This window comes from Argentina silus, assembly GCF_951799395.1.
Source record: "Argentina silus genome assembly, chromosome: 19".
Taxonomy (NCBI): Eukaryota; Metazoa; Chordata; class Actinopteri; order Argentiniformes; family Argentinidae; genus Argentina; species Argentina silus.
Genome location: NC_139673.1, coordinates 5,528,288 through 5,542,187, shown reverse-complemented (window position 1 = coordinate 5,542,187; position 13,900 = coordinate 5,528,288). Strand labels below are relative to the sequence as shown.

General features: G+C 47.1%; 1 protein-coding gene across 1 annotated transcript in view; it reads right to left on the bottom strand.

Moving 5' to 3' along the window:
* Window positions 1-12,647, bottom strand: part of cskl (c-src tyrosine kinase-like) — a 29,551-nt gene extending 16,904 nt beyond the window's left edge. The window contains exon 1 of the mRNA XM_083691011.1: window positions 12,523-12,647. The gene's annotated coding sequence lies outside the window, so the exon portion shown is untranslated. The remainder of the gene's footprint in view (window positions 1-12,522) is intronic.
* Window positions 12,648-13,900: the final 1,253 nt, after the last annotated feature.

Here is a 13,900-nt window from a genome sequence, read left to right as displayed (position 1 = left end):
ACATGCACACACACACACACACACACAACACGCTCACACACACAACACGCACTGTACTGTACAGGCTTACACAACACGCTTACACACACACACACTGTACAGGCTCACACAACACGCACATACACACACTGTACTGTACAGGCTCACACACACATACACTACAAGCTACCACACACACACATTGTACAGGCTCAGACATACACTGTACAGCACAGGCTCACACACACACACACACACACACACACACACAGTACAGGCTCACACACACACAGACACACAACTGTACAGGCTCACTCACACTGTACTGTCCAGGCTCCAGGCTCCGCAGAGAAGCCGTTCTGTTCATAAAACAGATTCCACTACTATGTCATTTCATTAAACTTCTGACACCATGGCTGTTATTAACCCTGTCACAGATATATAATAATAATATTATGATATGCCATTTATAAAGGGCTTTTCATTATACAAGAATAATCAAAAAAAAAAAAAAAAACGTATATATAACCATAAAAGGAGCATCATTAAAGCAGCAATCGAAGTGTGGAGGAAGGGTGGGCCAGTCTTAAGGCCTGCTTTAAAAGCCCCAACAGTCTGAACAGCCTTTAGACTGCCATTAGCATCATATCATGTGTCATTAGTGTGGAGTGTAACTGTCCAGCAGGAGTGTAATATGAATCTGACATGATGTCACACTGCATGGAGTAGTATGCAAATCACAAGTGCTATGCACACACACACACACACTATACAGAGGCATGTGTATAAACAGCAACGTGCATCAGACTTCTTCCACCCCTCCGTGAGGGCTGGCCAGTGGCCATGAACCATTGAGTCTTACTTTTCCACTCGTCTCAGTGTAATTGGGAGCAACTGGACACGGGTTCAACCCCGCCGAGCAGAGTTCACGGTGAGGGTGTTTGAGGCAAAGCTCTGTGTGTGAGAGGAGTCCACCGCAGGGCACTGGCCGACAGTGGCACTTGGCTAACCGCTATGCTATGCTAGATGCTAACATGGTCCAGTGAGCTGACTGGAGCACAGTCAGACATGAGGACCTGGCTCTAGCCTGTGTGTGTGTGTGTGTGTGTGTGTGTGTGTGTGTAGTGTGTGTGTGTGTGTGTAGTGTGTGTGCCTGGCCGTCTAACTCCCTTGGCCGGCAGCAGGAACCAGGAAGTTAGTGCTAGCTCCAATTAGTGCTAGCGTGGCGAGACACGATGTGCCCTGCGATAGAGCAGGCTCTAATAGGCCCTCTGTCCTTTTCATCTGGCGAACCCTCGGTGCCACGGGGCGCTCAAGTGGCACGGCGGTCACATGGCGTGGCCGGTCACATGGCATGGCACCGCCACAGGGCAGGGCGCTGGCAGTCCAAGGCCCCAGTCGAAGGCCCTTAAAAATAGGCTACAGGTGTCTCCTTGTGTGTCAGATGAAACCTTCTCTGGGCATACGCTGGGCTCTGTCTGAACGTTCGTACTAACCACTGATTAGTAAGTAGGCTATGCTACATAATACTACACACGAGCCATACTACATGCTTGGAGCCTTCTGTTTTTCGAAAAAACGTACGCAACACATTTCAACACTGCCTCTGGTTTGTAGTGAGAAATGGTCTTCCGTAGGCAGCTGAATCATGTTGTTCACTGGAATTGGGTTTTTTTCTCTCTGCAGCCCTGCCCCCCTTTTCCTGTTCCATTGAATTGTGGGACTGCCATTTGAAGTCATTTCCTGAATAGTGTGTAGTGAATTCCCAGAACACTGAAAGGTGAATTTCATATGACATCCTGTCATGTTTAAGCGGACCCAATGTTGGTGAGTTTTTTTTGCATCCTACAAAATGTTTCAAACCTTGCACACTCAAAAAGCAGACTAAACAGGTCATAGTAGGAGCTGTCAGGCAGACACACAGTTTCAAAATCTCCCCATTAAACCACTCGGTGCTAGCAATCCTCTCTTCAGCCAGGTGTGGCTGAGCCGCATCGGGTACACACACACACACACACACACACAACACACACAGCCACAAACACACAAACACGCACAGCCACACACACACACTACACACATGCACAGCCACAAACATGCACAGCCACAAACACGCACAGCCACACTGACAACTGTGCTATAAAAACAATTCCCCAGCACTTGATTACAGGGAAGCCACAACACAAAGCTAAAAGTGCAACAGTGCATGTCCTCTCCTCCATCTAACCCCTCCTCTCCTGAGACACACCGAGGAGGAGAGAGAGTCACTTGAATGAGGCGAGGAGGTGATAGATCTGGTTCCCTCTGTTCTTCTGAGAATCGGAGAGACGCTCTGAGTCATCATGTGGCGCGATCGGAGGAGAGAGGGAGGGGAGGGAGGGAGGGAGGAGAGGGAGAGCCATCTCGAGTGAGTGGAAGAGGGAAAGACAGGAGAGAGAGGGGGAGGGTATCTCGACATCCCCTGCACTCCGCTCCTCCAGCTCATTAAACAGTGCGCCTGGCTCTGCCATCTGCTGCGCGGCACCTTCTCTTCTCCATCCCTCGCTCCACCCGTCTGTTAGACGTGGTCGACTTCTCACAGTCCCACGGAAATGTCTGGAACCATCTGCTGTTGTTCCGGTTCTTCTCTCCTCGCCATTTCAGTGGATGGACAGACGAACAACGGGCTGAATGACTTCAGGAGAGAGAGAGACCCAACCTCAGAGGTACTCCTGTTCACCTCCCCGCTTCCTGCCAGCTGTCTGACCAGCATACTGTAGTCCCTCTTGCAGCGGAGCTTGCCCTGACAGGGGCCTTCCTCTGATTCAATCACTAGTCTCTATGCTGCTAGGCCACAACCCAGGTGCAAGTTCAACACACACTTCGTCCAACGTACGAACGCCTCACAACAACAACGCCCCACTAAACACAGATGGTTGAGACGGAAGAGCTTATGTTTTTTTTTTCTGTGGCCATCTGTGACCTACTCTGATCAGCTATAGTAAGGTAGGGTCTTATTATCCAATGTAGGCTAATAGCCTAGATATAGAGGCCTAAATCCCCAATTCCCTCCGAAGGAAAGAAAAAAAAAAAAAAAAAAGGAGTGTGTCGTGTGTGTGTCTCACACAAGATGGGCTGGCAGCAGCATTGTGTGCTTAAGTATGTCATGTAAAAGAAGAAGAAGAAGAAGAAGAAGAAGAAGGGGGGAGATTTGTGCAAATGTGTGCTTTTTGACAGCAGAAAAGAACATGAGAGGCAGCAAGAGAATACCCCTTGACTTCTGAAGCTGTAGAGGCAGACGAGAGAAAGGGAGAGAGAGGCAGGGAGAGAGAGAGAGAGAAGGGCGGTCTATTGTGTGAGCAGAGCAGCAGAGGCACTGAGGGCTGTGGTCACAATCTCAGCACACACAGGCAGTTTGCTCCTCTCGTGCTATTTATATCCCCTGAATATCCGGGTTAAGGGAGACCGCATTCATTTTCATGATTGCATACATTACAGAAGCTGTATGGCTCTGCGTGTGTGTGTGTGTGTGTGTGAGGGAGACTCTCTCTGCCGAGAGACTTTCAAGTGAGAGATGCTACAAAGGAAATGCTACTGGGGAAGGTGGGCAGAGGCGGATGTGGGTTTGGGGGGGGTTTAAACCTCCAGTTGTCTCCCGTGTGTAGAGGGGAGGAAACTCTAGGCAGGCAGTAGCAGGAGACACGAGGTCTTTCCTTGGAATAGAGACAGAACTAGAGCGGGAGAATGAGCTTGAGCCGTGAAAGGGGATTTGGGAGGCTGAGAGGCAGGAAGATGGGCTGGGCCGGGCTGGGCTGGGCCGGGTCCAGACACAGAGACAGGAGGCTGAGAGGCAGGAAGATGGGCTGGGCCGGGCTGGGCTGGGCTGGCTCCAGACATAGAGACAGGAGGCTGCCTGCCTGGGTAAGTCCTGGGAGTACGCGATTCTCCCGACCCAACGAGAGAGCGGCGTGGCTGTGCTCTGTTCTGTTCTGTTCTGACAGGCTACCGGCAGACGGTGACACCCAGAGAGGGAAGATGGGAGTCTGGCTGCCTCTCTCATCCTGGCCTGTTTTTTGTCTTTTTCTGCACCAGCAAGGCACACATGACATGACAGCTCCAAATGCACACCGCTACTGCCTACAGACACGTGCTGAAAGAGGGAGAGGAGAGAAGAAAGTAGAGAAGGGAGCAGAGAGGAGGAGGTAGAGGAGAGAAACAGGAGACAAAGAGCCTCATTAGGCTACCCACAGCTATGAAAGGGTACTGACTGGCACCATATGCCAAGTTAATTTGTAGTGAATCTACACGTCTCCCAGCTGTCAGATAAAACAACCTGTTCTGGTCCTGTTTTAAGTGGGCTAAGGACACCTGGCCTGGCCAAAACTAATGTCAGGGTTCTCCCCAAAGAACGTAAGAGTGGCGCTGCGCCACGCTGTGGACTTTTCAGCGCCACTTTGTGAACATTACAGGGCAAATTAAACTGTATATTTAGTAATGATAGTTACCTCCTATCTTTGATCGCAATTACATTGTTGTTAAAAAAACGAAAGCGTTACGATGTTCCTCAGTGAATTCAGCGGTTTAGCTTGCGCATTTGAACATAAATAAACGCGAGTCGGGTTTTGATAACGCAGTCCAGTGCCACGCTGTTCAAAAATAAACGTACACCCATGCAAACGTGCATCCATCGCACGGGTAAAACCAGGCGCCAGTGAGCAGGAGAGAGTGAGGGGCAGAAGGAGAGGGCGAGAGGGGAAGGGCAGATAGAGGAGAAGAGAGGGAGGGGAAGAGGACGGAGACGTTGTGGGGGAGGACAGGGAGGAGGGAGAGAGGTGATGAGGTTAAGGACTGGGCCGTGCAGTAGTCAAGGCGGCGGGGCTGTCAGGTGAGCGGCTGCTGCAGAGCCAGTCATTTGCGCCGACACTAAACATGAATAATGGAGGCCCCACCCCCGCGGCGATCGCACCCCTACGCCAGCGCTGTGAATAATTAATCCCTCAACCACAGACTCCCATTAGCACCCCTTCATAGTGGCGAGTATGCGCTCTCTCTCTCTCACTCACACACACACACACACACACACACACACACACACACACACACACACACACACGGCTCCTGTTGAGTTTAAACAATTCCATTGCGTAACCAGTATTTTTTATTTATTTTTTTATTTTTATTTTTTTCATTTTATCCTTTTTCTATGAGTCTTCAAACATGTAAAAACGTTCACAAAAAACGCTGTAATAAGCGGAATGACTGAAACATAATATATTTTAATAAAGCCACGTCATGGGGATATGGTTGTTGTTTCAGATAAGAGGGTCAGACAGTGCAAGTCCTCGAGGTTCAGGTCAGGCAGTGTGTGTGTGTGTGTGTGTGTGATGCATCACTCACTACATATGCCCTTGATTCACAGTCGATCACACACACCATATACAAACATAGTCAGACACAGACACAGACACACACATACACACACACTTCTGCCAGAACAAACAAGCATGACGCTCATGAGCACTCATATTCAGTTTGTTTTCATCAAATTGTTTTATGAGCTGTAAGGAGCATCCTCAAGGCAAGCTATTCATAATGAATCATACCCACCGTACGGTACAGGTTTCCCACAGCAGAGTGCCTGCATTCCCCATTCAAGGACAAGGGCCGAGAGACACCACAAAATGTGTGGAGGAGTCTTCATTAGTGTCTGGAGCACCAGGCATTAAATAGGCCATCTGTAATTGGTACATTCAATTTTTATTTTGTTTTAGTTTTAAGTGAATGATAATACAGCCATCGATTCTTGAGGAATATAACTTAAATGCCTAGTGAGCTTAGTTCAACTGTGTTACCTGATAAGAACCCGAAATATAAGCTTGTTTTACTCCATTGTTTGTAAAACAATGCAATTGTAAACACCGTATAGCTTCAAAACATGGTTAAAACTATAACTGTTCTCTCATGAATGGTCAGTGCTTGCATCCATAGCTCTGTCTATGAAATTGAGAGAGGTTACACTGAGGAACATTGTAACGCTTTAGCTTTCGTTTTTAACAACAATCACGTTGGCGATCAAAGATAGTTACTCTATCGTTACGAAATACATAGTTTAATTTGCCTTGACGTGTTGACATAGTGGCTCCCCGCCAAGTTCACAGCGTGGCGCAGAAACACTCTTACATTTTTGGGGGAGAACCCTGAACTGCACATTTGAGAGGATGACTTGCATCCAGAACTAAAACAATTAAGGGGAGTGTGTGGTCTTCAGCGGCCGTGTCAGCACCGAACTGATGATTTCGTCTTAATAGGCTGACAAACGGTGTGTGCGCATCGAGGGGCCTCATTTTGTCTGGCCTGCAAAAAGGGAGAACATTGGAGATAAGGTGAGCGAGAGATGAGTGTGTGAGTGAGAGGAGGAGATAGGGAGAGATGACGGCTTTCTGAGAGAACTTCTGCAAATGCAGTGCAAATGTTTGCAGAGGCAGCAGCTCTTCCGGAGAGCTAAAGGATCTGTGGAGTTCAAGTACAAAAACACACCACACCACACACACGCACACGCGCACACGCACACGGAGGTGGCCGTGGCACAAAGTCAACGCAACATCAAATATATTTTTTTTTTTTTGCAGTTCCAACCTTGCCATTGAACCTCTGATGGTTCAACACAAAGCATTGCACTCATCATCTCCGCACTTGTAACCAACCAGGGTCCAAAGCCAGGTCTCCCGCATGGAAGCCATGCGTCTTAGCTCACTAAGCTAAAGCCAACAAATGAGCTCAGGGAGCTCATGTGTTCAGGGTCTCAGGTAAGATTACTGATTAAGGGAGAGTGGTTCCAAACTAAACCACCTCCGCTACACTTTGAAGTGAGTAAGTTCTAGGCTGACCAGGCTGGCCACACCAGGGGCAGACAGCTCAGGGGACAGGTCAGACCTACAGACACAGGTCAGACAACACAGAGCCTACAGACACTATAGACAATGGTCCGACACTACAGACACAGGTCTGAGCCTACAGACACAGGTCAGACAATACAGAGCCTACAGACACCACAAGTCAGACACTACAGACACTACAGGTCAGACAGTACAGACACAGGTCAGACCCGACAGACACATGATCCAAGGAGGGCAGCTGAAAGTAGCAGGTTGTGGCAGCTGGATGTCACCTCCTCTACCCAGAGCCAGGCGGAGAGATGGACGGAAGGGATCTGGGCACAGACCACCCATGAAACAAGCACACTCCATCTTAAAAAAACACCCACATATGCAGCACCAAACATTTACCCAAGCTCTACCCTGACTAGCCTCAACGAGGCCAATTCCGAAAACAAATCAACAAACATCTTTGCTGGGGTCACAAACACGCAAGACGACCGCCTGGTACATTCTTGCATTCCCCAGAGGCTCAGAAGAGTTCTGGAGAAACTGGAGACGTCAGGGCTTTATTTTCCCAAAGAGCTGACCCTTATCCTGGGGCCCGGAGAGCAGCAGCTCAGGTCGGCTGTGTGTGTGTGTGTGGCTGTGTGTGTGTGTGTGTGTTACTTCCCCTAATGGGAAAACGTCTTAAAAATGCATGAAAAATGATGAACACCATTATTTAATTTAACATAAGCAATGAATTAAAATGATATAATACGCATTCCCACACAAAAAATGTTTGTCTCTGACATTGGAACATTGTCATTGTCAAGGACAGGACCAACATGTTTGTGAGAAATCACCTGTCAAACACCAGACAACCACTACAAGCCATCAACAGTCACCCCACTTCCTGAATCAGCTAGATTTATATTTATAACAGCTACAGAAAACTGAAGTGGCTCGACTCAACACTGATCACTCCGGTGAAAGACTGACAAAGAGCTTTGAGAGGAAAAAAAGGAAATCCAGTGCTGCCTTCTTTCGCTATGACCTAAGTATGATCAAGTGGTTGTGAAAGGTTTTCTACAGAGAACACCAGACCCCCACCACGAGAGTAGAGTGGGCTAGTAGGAAAGAGTATAAGACAAAGATATCACGAATCATGCTCAGACTTGACCAACGGCCCTGCTGCTATCAGAATATGCCATTTAGCTGACGCTTTTATCCAAAGCGACTTACATTGCAGTGAGAGCATACATTTCAGTATATATGGTCCCAGCAGGAAACAAACCCACAACCTAAGCGTTGTTAGCGCCATGCTCAACCAACTAAGCCACAGGAAACATCTATAGCTGATGCAAGTTTCTCTTGGGGCTGAGAAATCGCCGTGTCTCGGCCCTGAACCTTTCCTGATTGGCTGGTCGTGCAGCAGCCTTTGGCCTCATTGGACAGCTGCTGAGTGAAACATGCATCATAGGTTCAAAGGTTGCTTGTAAGCAGCGCAAATCTCTTTAAATCAAATCGGTAAATATCTGCTCAGAAAAAGTAAACGGCTATTCCGGCATCAATATCAAAAGTGCTAAAAGAAAGCTTCTTGTAGAATGGGAGATGCAAAAGCACTATCTATTGATCTCTCTTAGCTCTTGCAAGTGTCTACCAAACCATTACAGCAAATCCCTCTCTCTCTGATGTTCATTGTTATATGATGGTTAGATTGTACAAGTTGCCCTAAATTCCATCAGACACCAGATGAAAGTGGAGATCGTTTCCCCACTGAGACGAGATTCATCATCAATGACTCACTCAGTGTTCTATGCAAACGGAGGTCGGTCACAACAACAACAACAACAACAACAACAACAACGCAGTTACAGAGACCCCTCTCATCTCTGCTGAGTTAATCAGCAACCACCAACACAATTCAGGTTCTTTTTTATTTATGCTCATAAAATCTAAATGTTGCCATCTACCACACTGCTCCTTTGAGGGAAGTGCAGGGAAAGTGGTGTGTCCATAGGAACTGGGGGTGGGGGGGGGGGGGGAAACCCCGGCCAAAGGACACAGACAGGCATATCGCCCTGCAGTGACTTCCTGCTTCTCCAGTGGCCACAGGGCCAGATAAGCTTCAGCCTGTTTGCAGATGTGACGGTGTGCCACTTCTCACCAGATGTCCCTGATCTGAACCAAATCTAGTTTCATAAAAGTCTCATGCCAAACAAAGGGAGGGAGGGGGGGGGGGGGGGGGGGGGTCAGTCAGTGTTCATCAGGTCTGCCAGCTGTAACAAAGCTCCTCTGCCTGGCTCCAGTCTCAGTCGGAGGAGGAGGAGGAGGAGGAGGAGGAGGAAGTGACCTTCTGTTCCCATCGGTTGAAATTTATCTTGTGCTCATTAATTCAAATCAGCTCCCACAAACACAAAACCCCGACTGAAGCCATCCAAAGCCTAACATTTGAATAATTAATCGTAGCAACCTCATGTTTTACACCGCAGGGGAGAGGGGGGGGGCTTTAATGGTTTTCCTAAGCAGGTCTGTCTGAAAACATGATGGAAACTGAAGTAAGAGAGGCACAAGCATAGCCCTACGTCGCTTAGCTTGGAACCTCGGTCTCCAATCCATGTCTGATGACTCAGCTGTGGAACGCTTCTTAGCATCATTGCATCTAAACGGTCACTTTCAATCATGGTGAAAATGATTACTGGGATCAGTAACTCGGTGCGAGTTGCAGCTCTCGGGTCGGGCAGAGAGCTGCAGAGGCTGTCGGCTGGCTTGTCGAGTTAACGCTCCTCACCCCTCTCACACCTGGGCTCCTGCAAGCATCCACGAGCATGCACACAAAACACTGGGGCGGGGTTTCACACACTATGGCCTCTGCTTTCACAGCAACTGAAAGTCTAAAACCACACACTAGCAAAAATATTTTTTTCACAGGTCCTTTGATAGATGACATTCAAGAGGATGTGGCGGGCGCGCATGCACACACACACGCACACACACACACACACACACACACAACACCATAGGGAGTTACTCTAATCAGTTTTTCTGGGTCTGAGTGGAGATTCTCAGGAGTGAGTGAGTCTCTCCTGAGAGAGTCAGGCCCTGCGGCTCTGTTCTCCTTAGGAGAGCATGCTGCCTGGTCCCTATGGCCGCTCCACGAAACCACTCAAGGAGCAGGCTGCCTGGCCATCCGCTGCCCAGATGGAGCGCGCCCACTGTGTTTGTGCCCCAGACGGCAGCCACAATGCCCCTATTCTGCTGGGCGGCATTGGAGGGCTGGAGGGGGGGGGGGGGGCTCGTCTGTGGGCTCCAACACAGCTCCACAGCTACTAAACAGTGCCAGAGACATGGGAGCGACACAGAGGGAGAGAGAAGGGCTGTGGCTCTCTGCCACCTCCACTCTGATGAACATAGAGTGCTCACAGTGCTGGGGTTTATCTCAATGACAGGGAATCATCGGAGGTCGGAGTTCTAACAGCATAACAGCCAAAAGCTACTATTGCCCTAATGCAGAAGATACCCACACTCACACATCCCACAACAGTTACACCCCCACCCCCCACCCCCAGTCCCAGCATAACCAAACCTGGAACCATTCAGTATCTCCACACCAGAGTACTCATCACCTCTTCTCTCAGAACAACAGTTTTTCAACTAGAATTGGCTGAAGTGGTTTGTTCATCTCATGGTCTGAATAATGTAGAGAAAAAAAAAAAAAAACAGGAACGATTGCGTATGCCAGCCAGACATTGCCACTTTCAGTTCCCACAACTTCACACATGAATGAAAAACATTTGAGAAAGAGAAGATCTTCAGAAGAAAAACAAGAGAGAGAGAATTGAGGCAATTGGGTAAAAGTCAGTGGTGTTAGATAGGCTTCAAATGTCTTACTAGAGACAGACAGTGTATGTGAGTGTGTGTGAATGTGTATGTGAATGCGTGTGTGTATGTGAGTGTGTGTGTGTGTGTGAGAGTGTGTGTGTGTGTATGTGAGTGTGTGTGTGTATGTGAATGCGTGTGTGTGTGTATGTGTGTGTATGTGAATGCGTGTGTGTGTATGTGTGTGTGTGTAGACTCAGAGAAGCCGCCCTGCTGAGTGTGTAAGCTGAGCTCAGAGCCCAAGGTAAGCCTGTAGCACACAGACGAGTCTACAGCTCCTCGTGGTTGTTTCTGCTCCATACACACTGATGGATCCTTCTAACCAAGGGGACCAGGGAGAACAGAGATGAGCTTGAATCTGACACCCCTGGCCCTCTTCAGCCTGCCCTGTTCAGTGATTGGACTAATCTACCCGCCAATCAATCCATTCAGGAGAGAGAGAGAGAGACATATTGATTGAGAGGAGAGGAGAGGTTAGCGGTTTGGAGTGGTCGATTTCTACATGCATGGCTCTGCCTCAGTAGATGGATCCGTTCTCACAGTCCAAGATGAGACCTGTTCTGTCTGCATTCATCCAGCCTACAGTACAGGCCCCAGGTGGGCTTCACGACATGGCAGCAGAAGGCTCGGCTTAATAGACACAACATACGGACTACCAAATATGTTGCCGTCTGGTTTCCCAAGTTCCCCAGGGGATAATGGATGCCAAGACTGAATCTCCTCAACATCTTGATAACAGATTTCTCTAATGGAAACCCCACCGCTATCACGCTACATTTCACTTTGCACACACCCAGACAATTAAGATGGGGCATTCGTGCATGTTCACTCCACAGAATGCAAACATGTGATTTTCTTGTATGATATACATTGTGTATGACATACAGTGTCTCCAAGATATCGAGATAGAGAAGTCAAATCAATACAGGTAGCGCCATACATTGATCAATGAATCAAATGGTATTTCATTTCACCCCTGTGCCATAACACTCAGGCCCATCTCAAATGCCCCAACGGCTACATTGTTGCATTGCTGCATATAACCTGTAGTTTACATTGGATTGCAGTGTTACTGTGAAGCATACCACAGCATACCACGGCATACCACGGCATGTGCATTGCAACATTTGTGTCCAGTTCTCGACACGCTGCGTGCTACACTGCACTCTGTGGCAACAATGTAACAAAAACACTAGGGCTGACAGGTCACAAGTTGACCTGTCACACACACGACCACCATAACATCAACAAACATTGCACAACAATATATGGACACAGCAATCAAACGGACAAAAGAGAAAGCTTGTAGTCTTGTAGAGGGGAAAAAAAACGATACACATTGGCGTGACCATACTGTCAACGTTGTGCACTAGGGATACACAATCAACAATGCAATTCAGATGTACATTTTGAACTTTGCACAGACTTCTTTCAATGGTTTCACAATGAAATCTGCAATTATTGGTGACGCTGCCGAGATGTGGACATCCGAAACACAGAAGACAAAAAACTACCCCGCCGACGTTGTTTCATCAATGGGCTGACACTCGCGGCACCAGCCAGCCGCTGACCGAGGACCGCGGAGGTGGCTAATGTTGGAGCTAATACTAGGTGGAGCGTCTCATTGACATTTCTTGAGAAAATCCCAAACAACGTGTTATTATAATTTGCGGAAAGAAGTACAAGCGTGCTAAAAAAAAACTGCTTAACCACATAACAAAGTACCCCTTCTGTCATTTTCTTTCATTTATCGGCGAACCTTTCCTGTGCAGCAGCAGCATAGCGCCAAAAAGAGACAAAACAGATTGAGTATGCAACAACTCACCGTACGATATCACTTTGTGTTGACCAAATGTCTTTACAGTTTAAACGGCGGCCATGAAGATGACGGCTGTTATTGCGAGCATCCAGTTTGTCTGCCGTACACAAATGTGACAATCCTGAGTGAGGCTCGCCCGCTCTCTCTCTGTGTCTCTCCTACAGGCCTCGTAAAAGGAAATGGTCTCCCAGTCCAGCTCGCTGCAGTGCGCATGCTCATTGGCACCGTCAAGGAATTTCAGCTGTAAGCGGGAGAAGAGGACGAGGAAATGTGAGCTGTGAGCACCGCCTTGTGGTCAAACAGGTGATGTGGAATAACATATCAGCAAGACGCTGCGGAATAGATCATTTTAAAAATCAAAAATCAAGTACAAATATACAGTACCAGTCAAAGGTTTGGACACACCTTCTCATTCAATGGTTTTTCTTTATTTTTTTTAAAAATTATTTTCTACATTGTAGATTAATATTGAAGACATCAAAACTACTAAGTGTGTCCAAACTTTTGACCGGTACTGTATATATATGTGTATATACATATGTAGGTGTGTGTGTGTGTGTGTGTGTGTATATGTATATATATATATATACACACACACACACACACACACCTGAGTATATTTCCCTCCATGTATCTCTTGTGTGAATGCATCCCAATGTTCTCAGCATGATCAACATTCTAGAAAACAACATGAGTTGACATACTATTGTAAGCAAACAAAACAGAGACATACTATTTAAATTCATTTTTATTCCCTGGGACAAACTGGAATTGATGACAATCTCAACAATAGCCAAACAAAGAATATCATCTAGTTGAAGACATAACTGTTGAACACTGTTAGGAGATAGTCATACGTATACAACTTTCACAATATGAAACGCAAACTGGCTCCAATAGACTGTCTGAAAGGGCTATCAGAAGTGTCTCTATTACTCATTTAATGTTTCTGCAACTTTTAAAGGTACACTATGGAAGCTAAATGTTTACCTCAATTGTTTTTGCTTTAGTGTTGACTGTATAGTTATCATACACGTGATAGGTGATTTATTGACATCATTATTATTATTATTATCATCATCATCTTACTATAGGGGACCAATGTTGGCTCAAGAGAGGCTGATGTTCCATAGTGTAACTTTAAAGCAGTGTTGCAGAAACTGTTCAGAGCACAGCGCACAGACTACAGCAACCAAGTTGACGATGCCACCTAGTGGACAACCTGTGTAAGGATCATCTCCATCACCAATTTATGAAACAAAACAATAATACACTATCAATTTATTTATGCTACATTGAGGCTTTAGAGAACTGTTACCATAATAATGCTAACTCTCGCATATAAACAGTAGAAAAAAGCAAGAAGTTTCCCCAGAGCAAAATT